Source organism: Fringilla coelebs, assembly GCF_963513975.1.
Source record: "Fringilla coelebs genome assembly, chromosome: 2".
In the NCBI taxonomy this organism is placed as follows: domain Eukaryota; kingdom Metazoa; phylum Chordata; class Aves; order Passeriformes; family Fringillidae; genus Fringilla; species Fringilla coelebs.
In genome coordinates this window covers 98,310,235-98,326,484 of record NC_140029.1, presented here as the reverse complement: position 1 = coordinate 98,326,484, position 16,250 = coordinate 98,310,235, and positions in this window count along the sequence as shown.

Below are 16,250 nucleotides of genomic sequence, written 5' to 3'. Positions count from 1 at the left end.
GGGGATACCCTCAACACCGGTGTAGTACCGGAGGCAGAGCAACTGCGTATCAGGGTGTGATCACTGATTTGGGAAGAGGCTTCTAGAAACCCTCAGGCAGGGAGTGTGCTAAGTGACATCTGTGTCATGAGCAAAAGTGATGTGGCATCTCCTGTGAGCAGCGAGGGCTGGGCTGAGAGCAAAGTGATACCACTTCCAAGAGCGGCCTCACCCCTCCATCCCTGTTTTTAGGAGGAAATCCATTGGAAGGGCACTGCCTTCCATGTGCGGGCTTCCACTTCGCCTTTGTGAGTGGAGCCCAAGACACAAACAGGGAGCAGACTGGAAAAGGGTGGCACAAAAGGCACCCTGGGCCTTACTGGGCCTTTGTGGTGCTCCCTGCAAATGTCTCTCCCTTCCTCATCCCCTGCTGGCAGTTTGGTCTTGGCTCTTGGGCAGCAGCAGCACACAGCGCTCTGCTCCCTGCCTGCTGTGGGGAGCACAAGGCTCACATGGCCCAGTTGGAGATGTGACCAAAATGCATGAAAAGCATTTCCTCAGATAGTCAGTTTTAATTTTAATAAGTCATATTTAGTAGCCTTAAGGACACTGGCTGTGTGAAAGGGAAAGGGTTATGTCCTGAAAGCAAAATCGGATGAATGGGTGCCGTGTGAAGGGCTGCTGAGAGTTTGGTGTGGGGTGAGAGGCATCTTCCGTAGGAGAGAGGAGCCCTTGCTGTGTGGTTGAAAAACATGGTGTGGTGAGATTGACAGGGGAAGCACTTTGACTGAGAAATGTTCTTTAGATTAAACAACAAATTTCTGCATGCACATACAGACTAGATCTTCGTAACGCGGCAGGCTTTGACAGTGTACTGCAGCATTATTGCTATTTATAATCGACAATTACTAACACTATAATCCAGTAAATTTAGTGGTAGCAATTACAGCAACATAAATAGCAATCCAGATGACTAAAGGCATTGCTGTCAATGCAGGTGGCAGCTATAACATTAGACAAAGAAGTTGGAGGGAAGATATCAGGACTCCATATGTGAGCTTGGGTCTGCTAGTCTTTTATATACCATTTTTAATATACTTCCTGAAATGAAGCTTCAGAAAGGTACACTGCCTCTTTAAAATTAGTCTAGGAACTACAGGTAGTTCACATTATTTTTAAAATAATAAATCTCTATATATATCTATATTAAAATATATATGTATACATAAGTTTGCTAGCCTACCTTGTGGAAAGGCTGCAGCTAAACTAAGTCTGAGCTAATATTGTATTACCATGGTCTTCTGGTTTGTAGATAGCCCTTCCTTATTAGATGAGATTCTGTTCTTGCTCCACAGAAGGTGCCTGTGTATATAACTCCTTTGTATTGCTTTCTGCAGAGTCCCTTATATATTTCTTACTACTAATGCTGTGTAGAAAAGGAAATCCAGAGATTTTACTACTGATAATTAACCATTAATGGCCATTAGCAAAATAAAGATTTAGTTGTTTGGGAAACAGATTATTTATATTGTGTATGGTTTATTGCCTGATAACTTGTTTGGTGACTGGATATTCTTTTCCTTCTCCTGGTCCTTTTCTGCTTTTTCCAGCTATGGTGTTTACTCCTCACTTTGATTATCTAGCAGGCAATAAAGTATATTGTATGTTTTGAAGCCAAGTGGTGTGCTCCTTACTCGTGCACTGCCGGGAGCCGGGGCTGCTGCGGGCACAGCTGGCACCTCTCCTGCTGGAGAAACCAAGGCGCAGGTGGGCACCAGGACAGCAACCTGGCAGTTCCTGCCCCACGGGAGGGAGTGCAGCCAGGAGCCCTCAGAGCCTTGCTTCCTCAGCTATCCCTAAGGACACGAGGAGACCCTGTGGACAGAGGAGAGTCACTGCGTATCTTCTGAACTCATACCGCCCTTTAAGGTCTCTGGCACGGACAGCAGTGGCAGTGGCAAGCATTGTCACTGTTAGTGGCAGCCTCTGCTGCTGGGCTTCACCTCTGGGCTTGGGCATCATCAGCAGAGCTCCGTGCTCATGGCAGGCTCAGGTGCTGTAACAGCAGGGGCACTCTGTGCTCTCCTACGCACAACACAGGGCATCCTCCATGCCCAGCAGCTGCACAGCCAGGCAGCGTGTGCTGAAACACTGCTCCAGGCAACACACTCACACCCCAGACGGACCTGATCTGCTTCTTTGGGGCTGCATTGCTTTGCTTTGCTTTGCTTTGGATGGGGAGCCAAGTTCTGCATGGCAGTTCCTCCCTCCTGACTTCTGGCAGATTTTTTTTCTGTGGTTCAGAAACTTCACTGCCAGATGAAACTCGTGGGGGTGCACCCTTGATGTGTTTGCAGGAGGAGCACATCCTTCTCTGCTGCATTCCCTTCCTCAGCTGAGGCTGCTCAGAGGTGCTCAGTGCTGTGTCACCCCCCAAGGGGACACAGAGCACTGCCCTGTGCTTTGCCCTCCCCTCCAACAGCCCTGGGGCAGCACGAGGGGCTGCAGTCAGGCCGCTCACCTGACCAAGCCAGCTCTTCTCCAGCAGCTGGGATGTGGGTGCATGGCCCTGCTCCTGTGCAGCAGCTCAGGGGAACAGAGTAAACCCATCTCCCAGTAAAGATCCTAAGAACAAACAGCTTTGGCATCTGGGGAAATGAAGCTGCTAAAAAACTCAGCCTTTATCAGTCAGCATCATTTTCTGGTGCTTGTTTTGCCCCATTCCACCCTGAAGCAAAAGTCGAAATGGTGGCACTGCCTGTGCAGAAAAGCTTCCCAAAAAACAGTAAAAACCTCTCACTTGTAAGTCAAAACAGATTTTTATTTTGTTTCAGTTCTGACCTTCGCATATTTTGCTGCTTTTTGTGTGGCTGTATGTGTGCATGCTACATATAAGTACATCTTAGTCCATCCTTACAGGTAATTTATAATAATGGAATTCTTCCCTGGGTACTGGTGTTCCAGATGGTGGCAGTTGTGAACATGTCAGTATTTTTGCAGTTTTGCATTTGTGCAGCCCTGCTCAAGCTCCTGCCTATGCCCCTCTGGCCCCTGCACCACAAGCTGGGTTTCTTGGAGAGAGGGGACAGGCACAGGCTGCTGCACATGACCCCTTGAAAAGTACAAACCTTCAGTTTGGTCCCTTACCATCTGTACCCCTCCTGCTGGGGGAAAAAAAAAAGTGCTTTTTTAAGTATCTATGAGGGTTTTTAATTTTTTTTTTTTTTTTTTTTTTTTTTATCAGCAGAGAAGATGAACCAGAGACTTGCATCCAGGAAATGCCTGGCATCATCTTGCTGTGCTTTCTGCATGATGGGGGGAAAAGAACACTCTCACTTCTAAGCAGTGAGGCTTCTCCCTTGGACCTTGACCCCCTCAAATAATCTTCTTATGTCCTTAGATGCCTGTGCCAAGAATTGGCCTCATTTTCACATCCCACCTGGAGAAATCAGTTGGTGAAGTAGGCAGCAGCAAAGCTGGTGGCTCTGAGTGGGTACAACAGCCCACAGCATCTATATTCAGCAACTAATGAGCACTGGAGAAGTCTCAATTATGAAGGATATTTTATATGCATGTGTCTGTATTGTATATTTTTGCCTTTTTAAAATTGCTAATTAGGGCATATTTATGACTGACAGTTTGGGTGTTGTTTTTTTTGTTTTCCATAGGGCAGATTGGATCCTCAGAGGCTTTTTTTGCCAGCACAAATGAGATGAGCAAAAAGAAGGGCTGCTGCAGGTACTTGGGGAAGGTAAATGCCTTCCTCTCCACATTAGTCCAGCTGGTTTAATCACAGGGACTGTTTGTACAAACAGAATGAACCATGTGTTTGTGCTGGGCCTGGTGTCCTCAGAGGAAGCCCAGGGCAGCAGGTGCTCCCAGCTTTGTGGAGGGAAGGCTTGGATGTGCTCCAGGGTCCTCCAGAGCTGTGGTTCGGTAAACCCCACATCTCCAGCCACAGACTGGAGCTCTTCTGTCTTTTGTTGCACCATTTACTGCACTGTTTGAGCCGGCCTGCCAAAGCCAAGATCTTGCACCCCAGAGAACAAAGAAATGCTTCCAAGCTGATGGAAGTCTGACAAATGGAGCTACTTGGTTTGGGTGAAAGCAGAGTGGGGCAGGGGATGACCCACCAGGCTGTCCCAACCCACTGGATTCAGGAAACAGTGTTGGTTATCAGCTCAGCAGTCTCAGGACATCTGACTAGCAAGGTTATGGAGAGGTCCTTCAATTAAGCCAACTGGTTTAGGGCAAAAAATGGGCACTGCTTCAGCCTGCAAGTCCTGGAGCTCAGCTGTGTGAGCATCCTGACAGCTCATGGGTTTCCCTCTGCTGCACAGGGGCTTTGAGGCAGGGGCTCATTCCTAACCAGCCAGGCCCTCTTTGAGCAGCCAGATCCTCCAGGGCGCTTGGTGTTGAAATTCTTGCTGTAAAGGGAAGCTTCAAGTCCATGTCATTAAAAAAAAAATTAAATAAATAAAGCTGGGCACCATGAGCCATTTGGGGCTGGAATCATCATCCTCCTCCCTCCCCTTACTGTATATCATCAGCTTCCTCTTCATTTAGATAGATTGGAGGACACACTTGGGCTGGCACTTAATTGCCCATCATAAGGACAATTAAATTAATTAGAAGCCTGATACTGCAAGGCACCGAGAGGAACCCTCTGTGTCAGTGGTGCTCATAGATGAAAAATCCTAACCAAAGTGCTCCACCTTTTCTCGTCCTAATTTCTCTCTAGCTAACTAGAAGGGGTTTTGTCACTAATGTGTCTTACTCATTGTACTCCCTTGAGCTTTCTATGCTGTAAATGGTTGATACATAACCTGTTCTCATGGCACACCATGAGATTTAAAATACCCTGTGAGAGGAAATTTGCCTGCAAATTTTCAGCAATTCTTTTTTATTCAGGTAGAGTTAGGGAAAGGAAAACCAAATATTTTCAGTGCTAGCCTTCCCTTGTTAGGGAAATCTAGAAGAAGCCTGGGAAGAAGGTTTTTCTCCCAGGATCTCCAGCAGTTGTGCACAGCGGGAGGGATGGGGAGCTCTGCAGTTTCCTACTGTGTTTATACTGCTTTTAGTTAATGAGATTTAACTGTGCCAGCCTCCCAGGATATGTAAGCAAGTGATGGTGGCGTGACAGGGTGGCAACAGCACGCTGGTGCTCATCTCTCCTGTCCCTGTTGCTCAGGGGCCAGTTTTGGCCCACACCACATCTCCACCCTCTACCCAGAGATCTGTGATCTGCACAGGAAGGCAGAGCTGCCTTCAACCCAGAGCCCATGAATCACTTTGCCAGGGTCTGGAGCACCCCTCTGTGAAAGCAGAGTGACAGAAATCTGCCCGTCTGTCGGGAGCCCTGGATTTATGGCCTGCACATCTCATTGTCCAACAGTGAGCTGCTGCTCCTTTATTAGCTGTGGGGTCTTTTCAACAGGCACCATAATGGAGATGGCAGGATTGATGGAAAAGCCCCAGCCACGTGGCAGAAGGCAGCATGCCAGGCAGCCTTCAGAGGGATTGGATTCTACCAGGCATTTCTTACTCCTGCTCTTCCTGGGAGGGATGTTTTCCCTGCCCTACCCTAAATGCACTTGTACTCAGTTGACTTTCACCACATGAGGAATTGGCCTGGCCCGGCCCCTGCTTGCTTAATCTCCAGATCCTTGGTATAAGTAAATGACAGTCAGAAAAGATCCTTTTACAAGCAGGTCCTTAAAAGGTTAACAGAAAATATTCCAGTGTATTTGTGTGTGATAGAATGATTCCCTTGCTTTGCATGTTACTGAAAAAAAACCCAGTGTATTCATAACTCATGGACTTTTAAGGCAAATTTTAGTTGTCTGAAAAGTGTGGATTAGTGATATACTTGATTCATCCTTTGGGGGCTGCAATATGGTTGATTCATCGCTACAGCTTTAGCTGGGTGTTAAATGTCCTTTTCCTTTTCTTCTCCCAGCTGGCTGCATGTCTAGTTCCTGTTGATTTTAATAGGAGTTGGACCTGCTAATCCCTCTGAAATGTTTGAAAAATCTCAGTGTTTTCCCTAGGGAAGCAGGCAGAGCACAGGGATGCAAAGGCTGAAGCCAGCAGCCACCCCACTGCCCCCCAGGGCTCACAGCCTGGGCTGCCACCCATTTCCCTGTGCTTTGATTTCTTCTTCCAGAAGCACCAGGGCTGGGTCCAGCAGCTCTGAGGAAACACCAGTGATGAAGAAGATTGAACTTGGAGGGAAGGGAAGATCCCCTGCAGCACAGTGGAGGTGTCTGCCCGAATGAAAAAAAAGAAAGAGGAAAGGGGAAAAGGGAAAATATCGCTGGTGGGAGTTCTGTAATCCTCATGGAAGGTTTATGCCTTCAAAGGCTGGGACTGCAGAGCTGCACTGGCTGTGAATCCCCACCCTTGCAGGATGCTGCCACCCTCCCCTCCTGCCAGCCCCTACTCCAAGACTTATCCCTATTTTCCAGGTGTCTGTGTGAGCACTGTGGGGCATCTTGTAGAGCAGGACTGATCTCCTGACTGTGCCACTTGGGATGAAGGACAATGCTGCTTGGTTTTCCCTGCTCCCTGGCTCATGCTCTTGGCCCCACAATTTTCTCTCAGATAAGGTCAAAAAGGGGTCTGTAGTACTTTTCTGGAAAGCTCTCCTGCTTTTCTGTGCTGTGCAAGTTCAATTCAATTGACATCGGCTGAGGAACCACATCTGCTACCTGGAGCAGAGAGTAAATTCATGGTCTAACAAAATAAAACCCAACAGGTTCTATTAATTCAGTAACTGTGTTACTGAAAGGCATAATCCCAATTAGCTAATTATTGCTAATTTTTTATTATTTTACCCTTTCCATGATTTGCTACTGCCTGCCTGGAAATGGACCTTATTGCAGAGGTTTAACCCATTTCCTGGCTCTGTCCCTGCAGAGGACTCTCACTCTCCAAAACATTTGACTTTAGGAGCACCTCCAATGGCTTCCCTTTGCCAAGCAAAGCATTTCCCAAAATATATCTAATTTTAAGGCAGCTTTTCCTTTTATTTTTCCTTTTTATAACTAGCCACTGGAGGTAAACCACCTCCCATTACCCACGGCACGGGAGGGAGGAGGACAATGACACACCCTTCCCACCTGGCTCATCAAACTTTTATCAGAGTCAGTTTAAATTGCCATAAACCTGGGGAGATGCTGGATATTTCTCAGGTCTCACCGATGTTGCTCTAGCTCTCAAGAGCCGTTAAGCTGGCACCATTTATATTATGTAAACCAGTTTATTTCACCCTCATGTCTATTCCCCAGCTTTATTTCAGCCAGTGAGGTGACCCAGGCTGAACCCCTGCCTGAACATGAAAAGGCTTTGGCTGGCTGGTACAGGCGGAGTTCAGCTACAGCATTTGGTGGCAATGCAAATCTTCACAGCAGCCCTGTGGAGGAAGGGTGGTGCAAGTGGAGCTTCTCCCAAGCAAAACACTTGAAGTGTATGTGCAGCATGAAGAACCCAAGCCCTGAAGCGGCTGTAGTTTTGTCATTTTTTGACTCTGCAGTCAAGATTTAGGAGTCATACTTCTGAGAGCAGCATCAAACACCAGGTGTGACACTCCTGGAGGCACCCTGGTGTTGCTGGGAGAGGGAAATGCTATTGAGCAACTTCCAGAAACACTAAAATCAGTGCAGAATCATGAAAAATAATGCAGCCCGATCCAAAGCTTTCCCTTAATTTTTAATTATTTAGGAAATTCAGTGGTTCTCAAACTCTGTGCCCATAGGTTATCAGTCTTCTGCAGACCCAGGCAAGCCAGTGATGCTCTTCATGTAGCACAGTACATACTTGTGTGAGTACACTCCCGTTGTGGTGTCAGAGCTGCCTGTATCCACAGTTTACACTGACTGGGTGCTGTTGCAAGCTAAGCCATAACAAGCTCTATCCTGATGTCCACACCAGACATTGTTCAGGTTATATCACAGGCAAGTGGACCTGGCCCAAAACACCCAGCAAGGGGGCACAAATCCCATTCAAACCCCAGGGACCCCTTGCAACCACCAAATTGTGCCAGATTTGCTCCAAAACTGGTGCACTCAGTAATGCTTTGGCTCATGCTGGATCCTCCTGGCAGAGGGATGGTGGTGCACGTGCATTAATTTTTTCTGGCATGTAATGAGCCGGCAGCTCCAGGCTGGACATGCACCAAACACAAGCCAGCCCTAAGGACATACAGGATCCTCCTTTGGGCATCTTCCAGCCTTCTGTGCATGTGCATGGGGACAGACAGACAGACTACACCCAGTAGTATGTAAAACCCCTGAAACCTCGATACAGAGGCAGTGACTCAGCTGTCTTGTTTTAGTCCATTGCAGGAAATTATTTGCTAATGAGTCATTTGAACAATCACCCATGTGTGACCTTGTCATGCTGCTTTGCCTTGCGGGCTGAGGGGGAGGGAGAGGGACCTTAGGGAGAGCCAGCCTGGGCTCAGGACCGGTCCAGGAGGGCAACTGGGCCACCAGAGCACTGTCAGTCATCCATGGGTGCAAAGGAGCACAAGCACAGGTGAAAGTCCAACCTTGCCACCCCTCAGCAGGTGCCCACATGCACACACCTTAGCTTTTAAGTGCAGAAAGGAGAAACTTAGCTTTTGTGCTGTAGAAAGGGGAAACCAAAACTGTGTGCAGAGCAGGCTTTGAGCAGTGATAAAACTGAGGGCAGACACCGGCCCATGAAAAGAAAAGCAGCATTTCCTCTGTCCCATTCCCAGAGCCCTCCCATCTCCGTGTGCTGGGGTCTGGTGGCTGGTGTGCAAGCAGGGACAGAGGCCCCTGGCTGGGTCTGTGCGCTCAGGTCACAAGGGCTGAGCAAAACCAGCAGCAGTGGTGTCTCCACTGGGACCATGTCGCTGAGTGGTGTTCAGCTGCAAGTTTGGGCTCTCTTTTCCTGCTGCATCCACACAGCATTAGCACACGTGGGCTCTCCAGCACTGCTAACTCAATAAATGCAGCAGTCTCTGGAACAGCTGCTTTTCCAGCAGCCAGTCTACTGCTGTTCAGAAGAAAAGTTATTTCTAACTAACTGCTCTATGGCTTTCCCATGCTGTCTCCATGGAAGGTTTTTATCAGATCAGATATTTACAGCACATCAAGTATTTGTTGTGTGAGAATGGCAGGGCTGCTGGTGAAGACCCAGAGTCTAACACCACCATGAACCAGCACCAGCAAACGTCGTTTGAGAGCCAAGGGAAGGAGATAAAGCTGAAGCCACCCAAACCCCATTGCAATGAGGGAAGAACACGCTGTTTCAAGGAAACACTAGTTGTGAACCTGGAGTGATATCCAAGTGCTGCAGGAAGCACACACAGGTCAATGTTTTGAGGAACCCTGCCCCCCACGTGATGTACTTACACCCTGAGCAATCTGCAGGGAACTGAAGAGAATTGTTTGCAAATGCTTAGGAAGCAAAAACCATTTCTTTTAAAACTTTAATTCCTAGTTCAAACCCAGCTTGAAAGTCTGCCCACGGACATTGTAATGTTTGGTGGTGTTGAAGCTGGGTGAGGCCATGGTTTGATGCCAGCTTGTGGAGGGAGGGAGAGCGAGTCAGTGAGAGACCACCCTGCCTTTGTCTTCACATCAACAGAAGAATAAAAGCAGTCTAACTAAGAAAGAGAGACCATTCACTAAAATATTTGCCTAGACCAGATGGCTCTGGTGACTCAGACAAAATACTCCCCCTGCTACAAACCAGCTGTAAAAGAACTGTGGTTTGCCATTTAGGAAAAATGACACAGCGTGGTGCAGAGCCTATCTAGGAAACATGGAGGGGGAAAAAAGCACTCACATGTCCCATTTAAAAATTAAAAAGGTTTATCTGGATCATTTCTTCAGTCTAGCACCAGCTTGGTAGTGCCTATGTGCAACGATAGGACGGATCAGGAATTGATTTGTTACTCAGCATTTTTTTGCTTTAATAAGTTAAAATAAATGAGAACTTTGAAGCAGGTGTTTTTAAACTGCTTATTTTAATCATCTGAATTTAAATTTTGGCTCTATTTTTCTACTTCCATAAAGAAATGGCGGTATTTCAAAAGCTCAGGGCTTCTGTTCAAATGATTCACTCTGATGCAGATACCATCTGAATCAAAACAAAGCATGGACCCAACAATCACACTCACTAAAGGAGAATTAAACCACTAAAGACAGTTTCTAATGAGTCTTTTTATGAATAATCATGACATTTTTCCCCAATTGCTCTCTTCTAGCTTTATTTTAGTAGATACAAGAGAATTCATGCCAGTTTGAAGAGCATTCAAGACAAACAGCCTCTGGAGGCAAGATGGGCCCTGCTCTCCCCAGATGCATGGGCTGCTCATTAAAACGTGATGCTGACCATCCCCCTCCTCACAGGATGGCTGTCGGCCTTTTTGGCACAGGACATACACAGAATTTCAGAGCTTCCCAGGAAACAGCAGCGCTTCTGTGGGCTGCAGGCTTTACCCAAGAAAAGGAGCCACAAACCCCTGTCACCATGATCCCTCATGACCCAGAATGCCATCTGGCCTCATGCATGGGTCCTCAGGTCCCGAGTCTTCTTCCAGCCAGAACCACACCTTGCCCATCCCAGGAATCACAAGGGGTTTGGGTATTTCCCCTTTCCATGAAACTTTGTTTCAGACTGTCACTGTATCCTTTCTCACAGGCTTCCCCACCTAGTCTTGTCCATCCCATCTTGACAGGAGGTTGTTCCTGCAGTCTAGCTCCCAGAACAGCAGTATCCATCCTGGCAGTCTGATTACCATTTTTACAGATGTCTCTGACCAGCTGCAGGCTGAGATGAAGTCAGGGGGTGCCATTGCAAATGGAGAGGTGCATCAGGGCAGCCCCGAGTCCTGCATCACCAGAGGTGTGCCCATGTGGGAGCCCCTTCTGCTGCGCCGACCTGTCCTGGGAGGAGTTCATCCCATTCATCCCAGCCTTCTGCTTCCTCCCTCCCTGTGTGCTCCAGCACTGCTTGTGGCAGCAGCTCCCTGTGCAGATGGATGTGAAGAAACCACTGTGGTGGAAATTTTTTCCTTGGTTGCTCTTCTTGAGCTGTTGAAACATTAACATGAGCATCAGCAAAAGGAGTTTTAAAGGTGTCTGGTCTGTGTCTCCATCCCTGTGCAGAGTCGGTTTTTTTATTAACTTGTTATTTCCAGTTCTTCCTCCAAGGCCATGTTTTCCTGGACTTAAGTTCATTTTTATCCTGGGCTCCCCTGGATGCCCTGAAACAAAGTCACAGCTTCAAAAAGCCAGCTGTGGCCTGGAGCCTCCATTGGCACATCCATTTTTTTCCTTTTCCTCCATGCAATTTATGACTTTCTCTCTCTGTGGCTCCACCATTCACTTCAGACTCAAAAGCACTAACTGGTCCCAAAATCACAACATGTCTGGGACTACGCCAGTGGAAAGGAGTACAGATTCTACATTTCTTACCTACGTTTCTTGTCATAGTTGTCAAACATCCTGCATTAAGAGCAGTTATGGGGTTTTTTCTTGATTTTTATTTGCCTTTACACCTTTGCTTCTATTGGCACAGGCTGTGTCCTTCTGAGCAGTTTCAGCTCACTCTTGTGGTGCTAACAGAGGCCAGCCTGCTATTAAATCAAACCCAAATGAAGCCCTGCATTTGTGCTGTCTTGAGGGAGCCTGGGGTGCTTGAATGGCGTTTCAGAGGCTGCCCCTCGCAGGATCCAGCCCGCTCGGCTGAGCTGCTCTGGGTGAGGGTTAGAAGTGATGGGACAAGAGCTAAACCAGGAACCTGATTCACCAGCCACCCTTCGGAGGCTCATGATTGTGTGCAGGGGCACCCAAGGGAAGTGGGGAAAGCACTCCCCCCAGCCTAACTATTTTAGGCTAGAATGCAGAGAAACCTACTAATGACTAACTCTGCAGGACCAGGGACTGCCTCTTTTTGCCAGGTGCTCTCTTGGACTGAGAAGCCTGGAATGAGCACTGGCCTTGAAGCACCCACATGACCCAGGGACACCACCTTCAAAGCAGTGGTCTTCCCTGCCCCTTCCACTGGTCTTGCTTATTTATTCTGGGTGACCTGATCACACACCAGAGTTAAAAGAAGGCCACTTTGGTATAATCAGACAAGGGAAGCATGATCCACCACTATAAAGGAGAGGTCCTTAGTGCTGTGGCAAAAAGCCACCTTTTGCTGCATCAGGTAGGCCATTATTATACTTTGTTAAGACTCCTCTTGTGGCAGGTGTGTGGAGCTATGAATGAGGTGAAGGATGCGGAGCTCTGCTCCCTGCCACCCTCCACGCCCCTTGTGTCACTGCACAATGACAACACTCAGCCCTCCTCACCTTCAGACCTCTGCTGGCAAAACTGGGTTTTGCTTCCTTTGGGGTCACCAGAACACCTTCAGGACTCCAGACAGTAAGAGGTGGTCACTGTTCTCTCCAAGACATCCCGACAGTAGACAATGCAGAGCTCAAGGACTTTCAACAGGCGGAGATGCCTTGGGAGGACACTTCCGCCTGAGTGCCAGTCAGCCACGGCTCCCTCCCCAGTTCCAGCAAGTTCTCTGCTCCCCCCTTCTCCATTGGATGTTGCTATAGTCCACCCTTTTCCCCCACTCCCATTGGTCTGCCCCGTCACCTCACCTCGACTCCTCCTCTGGCCCCCCTTCCCATTGGCTCTCTGTACCCTGGCCCCGCCCCCCTTCCCCCTGTTTATAAACCCTGGCCCCGGCCCTGTTCTGCGCCCTGCCACTGCCTTCACTTCTGCTGTGGTTGTGTCCCTGCTCCTCTCCTCACCCTCACCCTCCCTGGACCCTCGCCTCCCTTCAATACACCCAGCTGGACCCTCAGCAGTGTCTGGAGCCCTCCTTCCTCCACTGGTTGCGCACAGGATTAAACACGCGGGCCTGAGCGCCAGGTGGGCAGGGAGGACTGCTTCTCTGGACCCAGGGACTCTGCTCTGCCCGCACCTGCCCAGGAACTCCCCCGCGGGGAGGAAGTGTCCCGCAGGCACTGAGGGAACTTTGGCACCTCAAAGGGTGCTTGGAGTCCAATGAGGTATGACTGTCACCTACATGTATGGTTTTAAAAGCCTTTCCCTTGACAAAGCTACTCTGTCACTGGGTTTCTTTTCAGACCCGTGAGATCACCATATTGAGCAATGTTATGCTAAAGACACGCTTACAACAGCAAATGCATGTACATTTGCTTTACTAAAAAATAAATTTTAGCACAGATTGACTGGGCTGGCAAAGGTATGTCTAAATCCAGAAAGTAGCTCCCTTTAGGAACTATTCCAGCAACAGGTTCACAGGTCTTCCAACTTGTATGACCATCCTACGGCAATGCTTTCAGAGCTTGCAGTTTGGACGCTCCCCTTTTGTCCTGTGGGCTTAGCATCTCTCAGTTCTGTGGGATACAAGTGAAGCACAAGCCTTGCAATGGGCCCTGCCTCACTTGCGATGTCACTCACTGGGAGGAGGGGGACACTTTCCAAATGAAGGCATTTATACTAAGAAGCAACTTAACAAAAAACCTGGTCTCACTTCTCTTCAGGATGGCTGAAACCAACCCGAGCTGAACTGGTGATGGCACACAACAGGGGTTAAGTATCAAAGACAGAGGTTTCCATCACCAAAGGCATCTTGCTGGAACAGTGCCAGGGAGCAGCATGAAGGCAAGCGAAGGCCTTGCCCATAGTTTGGTGACCTCTACCAACTACAGCTGCTGCTGTGACACCCCCACAACCAGCTCGGTATGGAGAAAATACTGCTGGAACCTCTCCCTCCTCCTCCCTTTTGCTAGTCCCTGCTCTTCACTGCAAAGCCTTGGGAGCTCCCAGCACTTTCTCTTTGCTGTTCCCCAAGCACCTGGCCTGGAAGCTCCTGCTATGCTCTGAGGTTGTTTTGTTCAGGTTTCAGAGCCCCAGGCTGCAATCTGGATTAAGAGCAGGCTCAGGGAGTCCCTCACCAAGTGCACATGGGTAAATGGGCTGTTTTCTATGGTGGGTAAATAAACAAGTAGCAACTTGTACCTTTCAGCATAAGGCTTTTATCTTGTGCCGATTGTTTTGTTTTAGCATCTTTTCCCTCCTTGCCTTTGACATGCACTGTGCTATTAATGCACACACAGAGCATGTCAAGAGCTCACACTGTCACCAGTGAAATAGATGTAGCTCCTTTAGCTGGCCTTGGGGGACACCTCCTCCTCTGTCACCTTCCCTGTGACTGCCAGAGTCAGGACGTATTTTACCCCATGTTAATTGTACTTCCTCATTGATGCTGTAACCACCTTTATTTCCTGTTCAGTAAGACATTTAAAGCTGTTTATGCTTTGGTGTTCTGGTGTACCACCACTGCAAATGCCAACAGCTCCCTCATGGTTCAGGATATGGTGGTTTTATTCCCCAGTTGCCCATTAGTATTTGCTTTACACCATTTGCAGAGAATGAGGAAAAAGAGCAGCGTGAAGGGCAACCTAACAGAGCTAGGGTAGTATCAAGGCATCACCTTTGCTAAAAAAACAGAGCTGTAAGAATGGTAGGGTGCCACATCTAACACCCTGCTCTAAGGCTCTGCTGAGCACCCATTCCCCTCTTCCCACTCATCCTCTTTGTTAAAGCTTCTTCTCCCCTGCTGGAGGCAGGAGAGGAGCTGCATGTCCTCCTCTGCCGACATCCTGGGAGGAGTGGCCCTGCTGCCACTGTGGGAGCAGGGGAGGAGGCAGCCAGGGTGGGAGAGGAGGCAAAGGCAGCAGGGCTCCAGTGCCCCCTACCCAATCTTCTGCTGGGATGGGGTTGGCCAGTGGCCACAGCATCAGAGGACAGGGCAGGTAAGGGGTACTGTAAAGACAAAACAATTGCCTTCCTCCCCATAACCACCTTTGTAACCCACATTTCTTTACACTGTCACATTAAATAGCATCACAGCAGTTTGCAGCTTGCTCACTCTATCAAAAAAACCTTTTTTCCTACCCACAGACCAGGTAAGGGAGGACATTTTAGGTTCCTACAGTGGTACCCGTTTATCTGTGCCAGCCAAAACCTCACAAACTTCCTAGAACAGTAAGTGCCTGGCTCTATTTTCATTCTTAACTCCAGCTACAGAGTAACTGTTTCTGAAAATCTGTTTTGTAAATTACAGTGCAGGATACAAAGGAATCTATTTCCATGCTGGGCTCCTTTAATTACAATTTATATAATTTTATTATAATCCTTAAATTTTCAGTGTTTCTTGATGTGGGACAAATCAAAGCTTCCAAGTTCTACTTAGGCTGACTCCCATACCTGCAGAGGTCTGCACACAACACAGTGCCTTTTACTTCATCTTCAATAGGGGAATTTTCTTTCTCATTGACATGAATTAATACCAAATGCCAGAGAAACCTGATCACCTTTTTCTTCAGTGAAACTAAGTAGATGAAATTAATTGCAATTAACAGATCTTAAAGGTCCCTTTTCTCCTTACTGCTGTCTGAACTTCCATTTGTCCTTGGATAAACCTTCTGTTTAACAGCACAGTGGATTTCCATTGATTTGTTGTGTTGGGTTTTTTCCCCTCTTTCCCATGGACCTAGTTTATTAAATACTGCTTTCTTACACAGAAAAAACAAACAAACAAAAAAAAAACCAAAACAAAAACAAAAACCCAAAACAAAACCAAAAGCCAACCAAGAAACCAAAATAACCCTACCACCCAAAAAACCCCAACTGCCCAAAATACAACCAAATATTCTTGCTCTAAAAGTAATTCCTGCAGCACTTCTGGGAGAAAAAAAGGAAAGTTAAATTAATGCAACCAACTACAAGTACCCTCAAGCCAAATTCTGAAAAATGTTGTATCCTTTGTTTTTCCCCAGATCTGGTAACCATTCCAAGTTTAACCTGCACCCACCTATCGTGAAGCCTTCAAAGAAAGGCAGAGAGGGTGTGGGATAGGGTAGGAAAGGGGGAAAGACTAATTACTAGAGGGGTTTCAAAATCTTTCACTATCGCCATGTACATAAATTGTGAAAGACAGTAAAATTCAGTACTTTAATTCAAGTTGAAGGTGTGCCAGACCTTACTCTGCACAAAGCAGTTGCTGTGCCCAGGGGACATCACTGAGGTGTGGAGGTAGAGTCTGACTTCATGTGACAACTGCACATCCCCAAGGACCTCCACACGCTCAGCTGCTTGGTCACATGCAGACAGCAGCAATATACAGAATAATGGAATTATTAAGGTCAAAAAAGACCTCCAAGATCAAGGCCAACTTTTAACTGAGCACCACCCTGTCAA